This window comes from Lolium rigidum, chromosome 7, assembly GCF_022539505.1.
Source record: "Lolium rigidum isolate FL_2022 chromosome 7, APGP_CSIRO_Lrig_0.1, whole genome shotgun sequence".
Lineage (NCBI taxonomy): Eukaryota > Viridiplantae > Streptophyta > Magnoliopsida > Poales > Poaceae > Lolium > Lolium rigidum.
Genome location: NC_061514.1, coordinates 79256005 through 79269768, shown reverse-complemented (window position 1 = coordinate 79269768; position 13764 = coordinate 79256005).

Below are 13764 nucleotides of genomic sequence, written 5' to 3'. Positions count from 1 at the left end.
ATAATCACCATATACCAATATTTCTCACTCGGTGCCATATACTAATTGGGTCAAGACGATTAAAAGTTAATGTCTGCTAATGAATTACTAGGGATCAATATCGTGTTTTGTTTTCTTGCAAGACACTCTTCAGCTTGATATCTCCTTTAACCTTTTTCGGTTCCTGGTCAAATTTATAATAACAATCCATGAGTATGACAAGTAGGCTAAGAAACACACTCAACCAATAATACAAATTAACTGAACCTTGTTTTGCGGATTAAAACAAATTACCAAGTGATGCTGAATTTCACACAAGTTGGGTAAGGTTGAATATATCAGAACAGACAAAGTATATTGAACCACATGGCCCTACGAATTGAGAAGTAATTTCATTGCTCTGCATCATTATCTGACTGGATTCCCTATGTAGCAATGTCAACGCCGAAGATTCATGTAGGCAACATAATGGAAGAGGACTTTTGGTGTGAATAAAATTAAATTAATCAGAGGAAACGTATCATCCATGTCCACAAACACTTCCCCTCTGGCTGTTTATTTTTCTGGCTAAAGTCAACTTTACAGTCTGTTTTTTCTCCTTTCAAATCCAGCCTCTTTGTCCTTTTGCGTGTGCGTTTAAAACACAATGTTTGTAGGCGAGTCTCTGTTTCTATGTTTCAGTTTTTGTTTGGTTGCAAATTTATTTATTCCCTTTTTTTTACCACTCTGCATGGATAAAACAGTCAGAATGATGAAGTGCTGTTGTTTAACACTCATCTTCGAATCAAATGGACTTGAGTGTAAACTGTATTATAGTGTTTTGCTTTATCAGTTTGAGATTGCTTATCACAAGGTTAAAAATCATGGGACACAGGTTAGATAGCCCAACTTGCTAAGACACACAGAGACAACATTATCAGTAAGGTAATCGCAACTCCCATGCATGTGGCACCTAGTTTACCGTCCAGCCGTTAGCCGGTAAACTCAGTAATAAAGAAATGATCCCCAAATGTTACAAGCAACTCCCACCGTGGAGACCCGACGCAGCCGATCGGATCGCCGCGAGGTCAGCGCCCAACTTGGCGACCTGTTCACCTATCGCCTTCACCTATCACGCTATCATCATCTGAGCCTAATTTATAAAACCGATTTCGCCTGCAAGGAAAGACTATTTCGTTCCAGGTCGGAGCAACCTGTACACAAAATTCAGAGTAAGATACTTTACACACCAGTTCGCATCTCTCGTCGCAAAATTCGACTTTTCATGTTCGTTGGTAGCTTGCATGATCTGCTCTGTTGTTTACTTATGTTTAGTAGTATTTATTTTTTGAATCTTTGTTGTGTTGTTTATGATTGTGTGACGAAAGCGTATGGGCAAAGAGATGGCTGACTTTGTTAAGTTATTATAAACGGGGTTTCCGTTTGAGGGAACGCAATGCGACAGCATCTTAGCAGGTTAGTGCGCTACCTGCCGCTGGTTAGATTATTATAGTTTTAGCTTGTTTCCTCTTCCAGTTGGCCTGTTCATCCATTCGCTGCAGCTTAGAACTACAGAAGATTGGTGTGCCATGTGAACTGCGAGTTGTTATTTCTGCTCTATACCGGCCAGCCATTCCTGCGGACATGTTATCTGCATATACTACCAGAGACGCCCTAAATGCCTTTGACATGTGGCTGCCTTGGATCGTGAACTTGACACCTGGCTACGAGGAAAATCTCTTGTTGGATCTAGTTTAGTTGTCTGTTTGTGGTTTAAGCTGACACAGAAATATTTTGAGCAGTCGAATGCATGCCTGTCTGAAGCTTTCACCAGTACTTTCCTCCAGTGGCAGTAACTATCTACGATCGTCCTATCAAGTATCAAGTATCAACAGATCATCTATGTTGCCGAGAGTTGAATGCTTCACTAGTGTGCCCCTTGCTGCTATAAGTCTGCGCGTGAGAAATGAGGCTATGTTAACGCCAAGTCAACACGCTTGTGGTGTGTGCAAAACACACGGCATATGCAGTTCAGAAGAAAAAAATGTCCAACTAGCCCTGAAATTCTTCTACAAATGATCCGTTTGGATTCTTGGGAACGCAGTATATACGAGATGCACTTGGTATCTAGATACCAAGGTACTATACCTAAAGAATCACATTTATTCAAGGTGGTTAAGAAGAGAATAAGAAACTGGTCGATTATCCAAGAGGAGTAGCTGTAATGCCAACTGATACTTCCTCTTCTGTCAGTCGCTACCACTAATTGATTCAGGTACGGTTCATTTGGCCAGAACTGTTGATAAATCCTATTCAAGGCCGAGCTAATTAATCAACACGGGTTGTCGTTGTCGGCCTACTGGCAAATGCTTCCTGTTCTGGGACTGGACTGCATATTTTCTGATCCCGAGATACCAATTTGGATTCAGTTAAAAGGGACGTAATCGCTAGTATATACAAGATGCAAAGTCAGACCGATATAGCGAACGGGGTGTCTAGCTAGCTGGTCTGACGTTGTCATGTCCATCCGATGACACATGTTGAAGGACGCTTAAAGACGGACGCCTTTTCTTCTTCGCACTGATTTTCTATTCGCTTATCCAAACCAATCGCTCTCTTAGTCAAAATAAATATTGTTTTCATATTATGAACCTGTAAATAGCACGGCAGCAGACCGGTTTTTACCTGGTTCCGTGATCCCGAAAGGTACATAACATAAAAATTACAACTAAAAGCTGTCAATGGGGATTCGAATACGATCCGATGATCATATAAAATGATCACAAAAAACGAATGAATGGATATTTTAAAAGGCAGCATATACTATATGTATACATACTCGTGTACAAGTGTTACTGTCGTATCGTATTGACATCAGTTATACTGTCGAACAGAACCTACAGAAAGCGGCAGTTCATCCTTCCGTATCGGCGATCGGCCGCAGAATCAGCGTCCGTGGGTGACAGGGATCCACATTGATTCCTGCGCGTATTAGGTGTAGAAAAACTAGTGTCACCATTTTTCCTCCTTGTCGATGTCGTGCACGGAGAGCGTACCCCTGCAGCCTCGGCAGTTGACCTTTTGGGGGAGAAAACAATAGCTCGAGAGTGACTGAAATGTGCTGCCGGTTTATGGCTGCTTGTTTTGGTCAGAGAGGAGGAGGGAAGCGGCTGCAGTCTCCACTCGAGCAGAGGCGATTTTGACAAAAATAATCTAAAAGTGAAAGAAAATCACAGACTAACCCTCTGCCAAACTATTTTACCAAATTAACCCTTTTATGTGGCGTCTATGCGGTCGGCGCTACACTTGTCTGTATGGCGCCTATGCGATCGGCGCCACACATCCATGCCGACGTGGCGCGGTCGACGCTGCGCGCCGTTGACCAGCCGACGTGGCAGGATGTATGGCGCCGCTCGCATGGGTGCCACACTTTTAAAGTGTGGCACCGATGGCAAGGGCGTCACACATTCACTTAAGTGAACCGCCGACGCCCACCCGAGCCCGACCCTTCCACACTCCTCTCTTTGTTTCACTCGCTCAAGAACAAGGCGGTCGGCTCTCTCTCTCCCCCCTCCCCCCCGCCCCTCAAATTCCTACACAAATCCCTTGTATTTCCTCATATCTGTCCGTGGAAATCGTTCCAAACCCGTTCCTTGAGGTAATCTCCTCTGTTCCCCTTCTTTTCATCCAATGAATTGATGGATTTGGTTGGATCTACATGTGAAACCCTAGATGTGAAACCCTAGGTTGATTTGAGGGTGGATGTAGATTTGGTTGGATCTTAGGGTTCGTTGAAGTAGGAGAAATTGTAGGGCTAGGTTGTATGGGTAGAAACCCTAGGTTGATTTGTGTTGATTATGGTAACTAATGAACACATATATGTATATGTTTTTCACATTATGCTAGGGGGATGGAAAGAATTGTTCATGTTCATCATGTGGTCAAGGATGCTTTTTTGAAGGGAAACCTAGAGCCGGATCCGGAAGATGTTGACTTGGTGTTTGTCCGTAGCCCTAGCTTTGCCGAGGTGGTAGCACAAGTGAGGATTGAGTTGAATTGGAATGAGCCAAATGATGGTGTTGAGCTAGAGGGAAGACATAATGTGGGGTTTGGAATGCACACCCGTTGGAAGACAATGCATATCAACTTCGAGCAACGTTGGTCCATTTACAAGGAAACGGTGCTCGAGTCCCAAGACAAGGCTTTGGAGTTGTTTACAACAAAGACGGTTGATGCTCATATCGAGCTTGACCTTAACCGGCGCTCCTCCCCCGTTGAAGCTAGGAGTCCACCACCCATGAGCCAAGAAGAAGCCACCGAATCTCCCATTGCCCAAGATCCTCTGTTGGAGAAGGAGTATGACGAGCATGATGATCGTGATAATGGTTTCGAGATGAATGACAACAATGTCGGTGATTTGGATACATATTTGATGCAAGAGGACATGGACCACTCCATTCATTATTCCCGATGCTATGCGTCGGACTCAGATGATGATGGACCCGATGAGGAAGTTGATGAGGATGGCTTGACGGCTAAGGAAGCCAAAAGAGCCGATATCTTCAAGAAGGTAACCAGACGGGATATTTGGATACCATTGTTCCGTGATGTTAGTCTTGCGGATGGAGCCGTCCTTGATGGTGGAAAAAGTTTACTTCTTGGAGCTAGGCCAATTTCCAAGAGAGATGTGGATGCGAGGACGGCTATGATCTCTAAAGGGCTCATGTTTGATACCTTTTTGGAATTGAAGGTATGGTTGAAGGAGTTCTCGATTAAGCATCATAGCCCTTACACCGTTGTTCACTTGGACTTGAAGATGCGGTACACGCTAAAATGTGTAGATAAAAGGTGCCCATGGGTTGTGCGTGCAAGACCTTTTAAAAAAGGGCCCTCTTGGCACATAACAAGTTGTGTAGCCACTCACATGTGCTGGGGGGGGGGGGGGCGAAGCTTGATGGCAAGGATGCGCAGCTGGACCACCGTCAACTCACATCCGAGTTCATTGCATACAAGCTCTCGGCGGAGATATCATCACTTCCTACCATGAGCATTAGGTCCGTGCAAGATACGGTGAAATCCCTCTTTGACTACGACGTCAAGTATGGGAAGGCATGGAAGGCCAAACAAGCCGCATTCAAGATGTTGTATGGTGATTTGGAGGAAGCATACAACCGAGTCCCTAGGTTGTTGTTAGCGATGGCCGCTACTAACCCGGGCATGGTTCATGTGGTGGAGACTTATAGTACCAAAATGACATTGCATGACGGTAAAAGAGTGAGGGTATTTCACCGTGAATTTTGGTCATTCGAGCAATGCACGTGGGCATTCGAACATTGTAGGACGGTCATCGCCGTCGATGGTACCTTCTTGACCGGGCAGTACAAGGGCACACTATTGGTGGCAATAGCAAATGATGCGAGCAACCGTTTAGTACCATTGACTTTTGCATTGGTAGAGGTTGAGAACAATGATAATTGGGAATAGTTTTTCCATATATTGAGGACGAGGGTCATACCACCCTCAAAGGAAGTGTGTGTTATCTCGGATCGTCATCAAGGAATTCTCAATGCGGTGGAGCTTGACATTCCCGGGCGTGCTCCCGTGCACCACCGATGGTGCATGAGGCATTTTTGTGCAAACTTCTACCGGGCATGCAAGAACAAAGAGTTGTCTGAGCTTCTTCAAGAGTGTTTCCTCGCTTACTCCGAGCGCCGCTTCGCAAACCTATACAACAGCTTGCTGAAGCACAAAGAGCTCAATGCGGGTGGTTTTGAGTTTCTTCAGAGGCACCTTATATTTAACTCAAAGTGGGCACAAGCTTATGATGAGGATGGGAGGAGATATGATCAAATGACAAGCAACATGGCTGAGTGCTTCAACAATGTGCTGAAGGGTGTCCGTGCATTGCGCGTGACGGAAATAATTCAATACACATTTGAGAAGTTAAATGTCTATTTCCAGAACTACACCGAAGAAACGGAGAAGGAAATTGGTAGGAACTACGAGTTCCCAACGAAGGTTGAAGAGTTCATGGAATTTCAGATGAGGAAGGCGGACTCCCAAACGGCTACATGTTATGACAATGTTTAGTGGGTTTATCAAGTGAATGAGCCGGGTGGCACCACACAAGGTGGTGTCCAACACGGAGGCCGGGCTTTCCGTGTGTCCCTAAAGACATGTGAATGCACATGTAGGATGCCATCTTTGCTTCATTTGGCTTGCTCCCACTTGCTCACAACAGCACGCACTAGACGTGTGGACTATAATCACCCGCTCACCGTTCGGGAGTCCGAGTTCTCCATCGAAGGCACAAAAAGGACATGGGCTCCAAGGTTTTCTCCCTACTTGGACCAATCACAATGGCCGGAGTACCATGGAGTGCAAGTTTGGCCAGATCCGGAATGGAAGGTTGTGAAACATGGAAGAAGAAACACAAAGAGGTATCACAGAGATATGGATAGATGGGGTCATTCGGGAAACAAATTATTCCAAGAGGCTCGCGAGCCAAATAATTGTGGATCATGCAATAGTAAGGGGCACAATAGAAGAAAATGTACAAACGGCAAGAAGTCAAAGGGCAATGATGCTAGCACAAACCAACAAGCTTCAAATCAACCTCCAAGCGAACAACGTCCTAGCCAACAAACTCCAAACCATGAAATTCCAAGCCAACAAGCTCCTTCGCAACAAGGTCCAAGCCAACAAGCTCCAAGCCAACAAGCCCGAAGGCAACAAGCTCCAAGGCATCAAGCTCCAAGGCAACTAGCTCCAAGGCATCAAGCTCCAAGGCATCAATAAAAATGGCGACAACCTCCAAGGCAACCAAGGATTCATGTAGGGCTTACTAGAGGTCGCCATGGTGGACGTCGGGGTGGTAGTATGCTAGGATACCTAGCGGGGCCTTTTCCGTATGTGTCTTCAATATATTAATTTTACTGTACTTTCTATTTTCCATTTTCGTGAGTCACTTTGGTTTTTGAAATTTTGTTTTCAGGTATGACAACTCAACACATCAAGGGGAAGGCAGCGTGGGAGGGCAATGACAAGGAGGTGTCCGTTTGGTAGGAGGATGTGAGGATGGTGCGGAAGAGGGAGAAGGAGAAGGAAGAAGTTGCGAGGAAGGAGAAGGAGGAGCACGACAAGAAGATGGCCGACCCTGCTGATACGTCTCCGACGTATCGATAATTTCTTATGTTCCATGCCACATTATTGATGATATCTACATGTTTTATGCATACTTTATGTCGTATTTATGCATTTTCCGGCACTAACCTATTAACGAGATGCCGAAGAGCCGATTCTTGTTTTATGCTGTTTTTGGTTTCAGAAATCCTAGTAAGGAAATATTCTCGGAATTGGACGAAATCAACGCCCAGGGGCCTATTTTGCCACGAAGCTTCCAGAAGTCCGAGGGAGAGTCGAAGTGGGGCCACGAGGTGGCGACACACGAGGGCGGCGCGGCCCAAGCCCTGGCCGCGCCGGCCTATTGTGTGGGCCCCTCGTGACGCCCCTTTACATGCCCTTCCGCCTACATATAGTCTTCGTCGCGAAACCCCCAGTACCGAGAGCCACGATACGGAAAACCTTCCAGAGGCGCCGCCGCCGCCAATCCCATCTCGGGGGATTCGGAGATCGCCTCCGGCACCTCGCCGGAGAGGGGAATCATCTCTCGGAGGACTCTTCACCGCCATGGTCACCTCCGGAGTGATGAGTGAGTAGTTCACCCCTGGACTATGGGTCCATAGCAGTAGCTAGATGGTCGTCTTCTCCTTATGTGCTTCATTGTCGGATCTTGTGAGCTGCCTAACATGATCAAGATCATCTATCTGTAATGCTATATGTTGTATTTGTCGGCATCCGATGGATAGAGAATACTATGTTATGTTGATTATCAATCTATTACCTATGTGTTGTTTATGATCTTGCATGCTCTCCGTTATTAGTAGAGGCTCTGGCCAAGTTTTTACTCTTAACTCCAAGAGGGAGTATTTATGCTCGATAGTGGGTTCATGCCTCCATTAAATCTGGGACAGTGACAGAAAGTTCTAAGGTTGTGGATGTATTGTTGAAAGGACACGAATGTCGCCTAGAGGGGGTGAATAGGCGATTTAAAACTTTTACGAGATGAGCTTAACAAATGCGGAATAAAACTAGTGTTTACTTTGTCAAGCCCAAAGCCTATATACTATGGTTCACCTATGTGCACCAACAACTTATTCTAAGCAAGAGTTCACCTATGTGCACCAACAACTTATGCTAAGCAATAAAAGCAAGTATGTGATAGCAAGATATATATAACTTCAAGCACGATGGCTATCACAAGGTAAAGTGCATAAGTAAAGAGCTCGGGTATAGAGATAACCGAGGCACGCGGGAGACGATGATTTATCCCGGAGTTCACACTCTTGCGAGTGCTAATCTCCGGTGGAGAGGTGCGGTTGATTAGTGCTCCCGAACGCCACAAGAGGCTCACCTTGAGGTGTGTGGTTGCTCGATGCACACCAACGCCACAAAGGCCTCACCCCAAGATGCGGTACTCACACCACACACCGAACGCCACGAAGGCGCCTGACCTAAATCTCCGGTGACCCTCGCCACAAAGGCCTAGGTCACGGTTCCACTAAGGGATTTCCTTCGAGGCGGAAACCGGGCCTTACACAAAGATTGGGGCACACATCCACAACTTAATTGGAGGCTCCCAACAAATCGCCACAAAGGCCTAGAATCCGTCTAGGGTTCCAAGAACCCAAGAGTAACAACCTTCTTGCTTTCACCACCACGAATCACCGTGGAGAACTCAAACCGATGCACCAAATGCAATGGCAAGAACACCACAAAGATGCTCAAGTCCTTCTCTCACAAATTCCAACAAAGCTACAAAAGCTATTGGGGGAATAAGAGAGGACGAACAAAGAGGAGAACACAAAATTCTCCAAGATCTAGATCCCAAAGATTCACTCACAAAGAGATTATTTGGTTTGGTCAAAGTGTAGATCTAGATCCCCTCAATCTTTCTCTCAAATAGATGCAAGAATCATGGCAAGGGGAGATAGATCTCAAGCTTCAAAATGTCAACAACAATGGAGGAGAGAGGCTTGAGAGAGAGGAGGAAGAAGCGGTCCAAAAGGTGAGAGAGAGTGGGCTTAAAAAGGAGGCCCCAATTTTTCTGCCCGTTGGAGGCTGCAGCCCGCGAGGGAGAAGGGACCGGTAGTACCGGCCCTTGGTGGCCGGTACTACCGGCCAGTGTTGGCAGGAGGTGGCGGAGGGTGAGCTGCGGGCTGGGAGGGGGAGGCCGGAGCCTCCGGCCATGGTACCGGCCGGGGTACCGCCGAACCTCCCCACAGCCCTGGAACGTCTCTGCGAGGCTTGGCGCCTAAGCGGTACCGCGGGCGGTACCTAGCCCGGAGGCTCCGGCCATGGTGAGGCCGGTGGTACCGCCCGTGCCTCCGGCGGCTATCCCTCCTCCCCTTTTTCCTTTCTTTGACTTTTCTTTCTTTTAAACCCAAATATAAAATGCAAATATCTTGAGATTGGAGAAACCAAACGAGATGAAACCAATTTTGTTGGAAAGAGGTCGACAAGAGATATCCCTACAAAATATGGAAACTAGTTGGGGGAGATTTTCTATTAATTTTAGAGGTGCAACACCTCAACATGAGAAACCGAGAAAAACACCAAACTCGAAAACGCAACAAGAGATCTATGCAAAATCCGTTTTCGATGAACTAGAGCTTGTCATGAGAATAAGTACAAGCTCCAAAACATCACATGGATAAGATCCAGATAACAACCAAGAAAGATGATGCAAGGATGCAAAGGTTTGAGCTCTCTCCGAACGATACGATCGAGTTACTCACTCGAGAGCCCTCTTGATAGTACGACAACTAAACTATAAACCGGTCTCCAACTACACTATGAGACCGGTGAGAAAGAAACCCTATCAAGAGCAAACCTTATACTTGCGCATTCCAGTTGAGCTCGATGACGACGATCTTGACCTCAACAAGATGGAACGCCTTTCTTGCTTGTGTTTGCTTGACGAAGTCTTGTGGATTGCTCCCCCATAATCCACCATGGGAGAGCATCTTCTTCGGCGCATCTTCACATAACCATGACCACCATGTGGATTACTCCCCCATAATCCACCATGGGAGAGCTTCTTCTTCGGCGCATCTTCACATATCCATGATCACCATATGGATGGCAAGACTCAAGCAAAGGACCTCTTCGAGATGGCTCATCTTGAACTTGCACTTCATTTCTCCATGGAAAGCTTCAAGCTTATGAACTCTTCGAGTTGGCTCATTGATACGTCTCCGACGTATCGATAATTTCTTATGTTCCATGCCACATTATTGATGATATCTACATGTTTTATGCACACTTTATGTCATATTCGTGCATTTTCTGGAACTAACCTATTAACAAGATGCCGAAGAGCCGATTCTTGTTTTACGCTGTTTTTGGTTTCAGAAATCCTAGTAACGAAATATTCTCGGAATTGGACGAAATCAACACCCAGGGTCCTATTTTGCCACGAAGCTTCGAGAAGACCGAAAGGGATACGAAGTGGGGCGACGAGGCGCCGCAACCATAGGGCCGCGCGGCCAGAGGGGGGCCCGCGCCGCCCTATGGTGTGGGCCCCTCGTCAGCCCTCCGACTCTGCCCTTCCGCCTACTTATAGCCTCCATCGCGAAACCCCCGATACGAAGAACCACGATACGGAAAACCTTACAGAGACGCCGCCACCGCCAATCCCATCTCAAGGGATTCTGGAGATCTCCTCCGGCACCCTGCCGGAGAGGGGATTCATCTCCCGGAGGACTTTTCACCGCCATGGTCGCCTCCGGAGTGATGAGTGAGTAGTTCACCCCTGGACTATGGGTCCATAGCAGTAGCTAGATGGTTGTCTTCTCCTCATTGTGCTTCATTGTTGGATCTTGTGAGCTTCCTAACATGATCAAGATCATCTATCTGTAATGCTATATGTTGTGTTTGTCGGGATCCGATGCATAGAGAATACCATGTTATGTTAATTATCAAGTTATTACCTATGTGTTGTTTATGATCTTGCATGCTCTCCGTTATTAGTAGAGGCTCTGGCCAAGTTGATGCTAGTAACTCCAAGAGGGAGTATTTATGCTCGATAGTGGGTTCATGCCTACACCGATACCAGGACGATGACGGAAAGTTCTAAGGTTGTGTTGTGCTGTTGCCACTAGGGATAAAACATTGATGCTATGTCTAAGGATGTAGTTGTTGATTACATTACGCACCATACTTAATGCAATTGTCTCGTTGCTTTGCAACTTAATACTGGAAGGGGTTCGGATGATAACTCGAAGGTGGACTTTTTAGGCATAGATGCGGTTGGATGGCGGTCTATGTACTTTGTCGTAATGCCCAATTAAATCTCACTTGTACTTATCATGACATGTATGTGCATTGTTATGCCCTCTCTATTTGTTAATTGCCCGATTGTAATTTGTTCACCCAACATGCTTTTATCTTATGGGAGAGACACCTCTAGTGAACTGTGGACCCCGGTCCATTCTTTTATACTGAAATACAAATCTGCTGCAATACTTGTTTTTACTGTTTTCTCTCGCAAACAATCATCTTCCACACAATACGGTTAATCCTTTGTTACAACAAGCCGGTGAGATTGACAACCTCACTTGTTTCGTTGGGGCAAAGTACTTTGGTTGTGTTGTGCAGGTTCCACGTTGGCGCCGGAATCTCCGGTGTTGCGCCGCACTACATCTCGCCGCCATCAACCTTCAACGTGCTTCTTGGCTCCTCCTGGTTCGATAAACCTTGGTTTCTTTACGAGGGAAAACTTGCTGCTGTGCGCATCATACCTTCCTCTTGGGGTTCCCAACGAACGTGTGAATTACACGCCATCAAGCATATTTTCTGGCGCCGTTGCCGGGGAGATCAAGACACGCTGCAAGGGGAGTCTCCACTTCTCAACCTATTTACTTTGTTTTTGTCTTGCTTTATTTTATTTACTACTTTGTTTGCTGCACTTATATCGAAACACAAAAAATTAGTTGCTAGTTTTACTTTATTTACTGTCTTGCACTCTATATTAAAAACACAAAAAAAATTATTAGTTACTTGCATTTATTTTATTTGATTCATCATGTTTCCTTTTAATTTTACCACAAAAGACATACCGGTAGGACGCGGGTCTATAATTGGGAGAAACAATATAGAAGAATTTTTCAGTCATGTTAGTACCGTTGAAGATTTTGAAGATAGACACTTGGTAGAACTTGCTCCTACTTATGAAATTGTTGCTGCTGCTTTAGTTCGCATGTTGGAAACTAAATTTGTTAATCTCAATCCTATAATCCAACATATGTTTCTCACACTCGGTGATATGGAAGAGGGGGAAAAGAAATTTTTTGTTTTAGAAACCCTTCTTAGAGAATTTGGTGGTCTAGCAAGAGAGGCTAGAAAGGTCCTTGCTAAATTTAATATGCTTGGTTCTCATACTAAATTTGTTGGTCTCCTTGAAAAAATGGACATGGATAGAATAAGGTACACTAATAATATTAATGATGGTGGGGAGATCAAAGCACCAATACCATGTAAACTACTAGCTATGAATGATGCACTAGAAAATAACTATGCTTGGCTTGTTCCTGAAAATTTGTTCGATGAGAGTAGCAAGCCCAAGACTAATGAAAAGGGAGACGCTGAAACTTATGTATCCAATATACTATGCATGGTTGAGAAAACTCCAAACCCCGCTGTAGATGCACCACCCTTTGATAATACTTGATATACACTTTCTGCGCCTAGCTGAAAGGCGTTAAAGAAAAGCGATTATGGGAGACAACCCATGTTTTTACTACAGTATTTTTTTTATATTTGAGTCTTGGAAGTTTTTTACTACTGTAGAAACCTCTCCTTATCTTAGTTTTATGTTTTGTTGTGCCAAGTAAAGTCTTTGATAGTAAAGCAAATACTAGATTTGGATTACTGCGCAGAAACAGATTTCTTTTACGTCACGAATCTGGGTCTAATTCTCTGTAGGTAACTCAGAAAATTAAGCCAATTTACGTGAGTGATCCTCAGATATGTACGCAACTTTCATTCAATTTGGGCATTTTCATTTGAGCAAGTATGGTGCCCTAATAAAATCCATCTTTACGGACTGTTCTGTTTTGACAGATTCTGCCTTTTATTTCGCATTGCCTCTTTTGCTATGTTGGATGAATTTCTTTGATCCATTAATGTCCAGTAGCTTTATGCAATGTCCAGAAGTGTTAAGAATGATTGTGTCACCTCTGAACATGTTAATTTTTATGGTGCACTAACCCTCTAATGAGTTGTTTCGAGTTTGGTGTGGAGGAAGTTTTCAAGGATCAAGAGAGGAGTATGATACAATATGATCAAGGAGAGTGAAAGCTCTAAGCTTGGGGATGCCCCGGTGGTTCACCCTCGCATATTCTAAGAAGACTCAAGCGTCTAAGCTTGGGGATGCCCAAGGCATCCCCTTCTTCATCGACAACAATATCGGGTTCCTCCCCTGAAACTATATTTTTATTCCGTCACATCTTATGTACTTTGCTTGGAGCGTCGGTTTGTTTTTGTTTTTGTTTTGTTTGAATAAAATGGATCCTAGCATTCACTTTGTGGGAGAGAGACACGCTCCGCTGTAGCATATGGACAAGTATGTCCTTAGGCTCTACTCATAGTATTCATGGCGAAGTTTCTTCTTCGTTAAATTGTTATATGGTTGGAATTGGAAAATACTACATGTAGTAACTCTAAAATGTCTTGAATAATTTGATA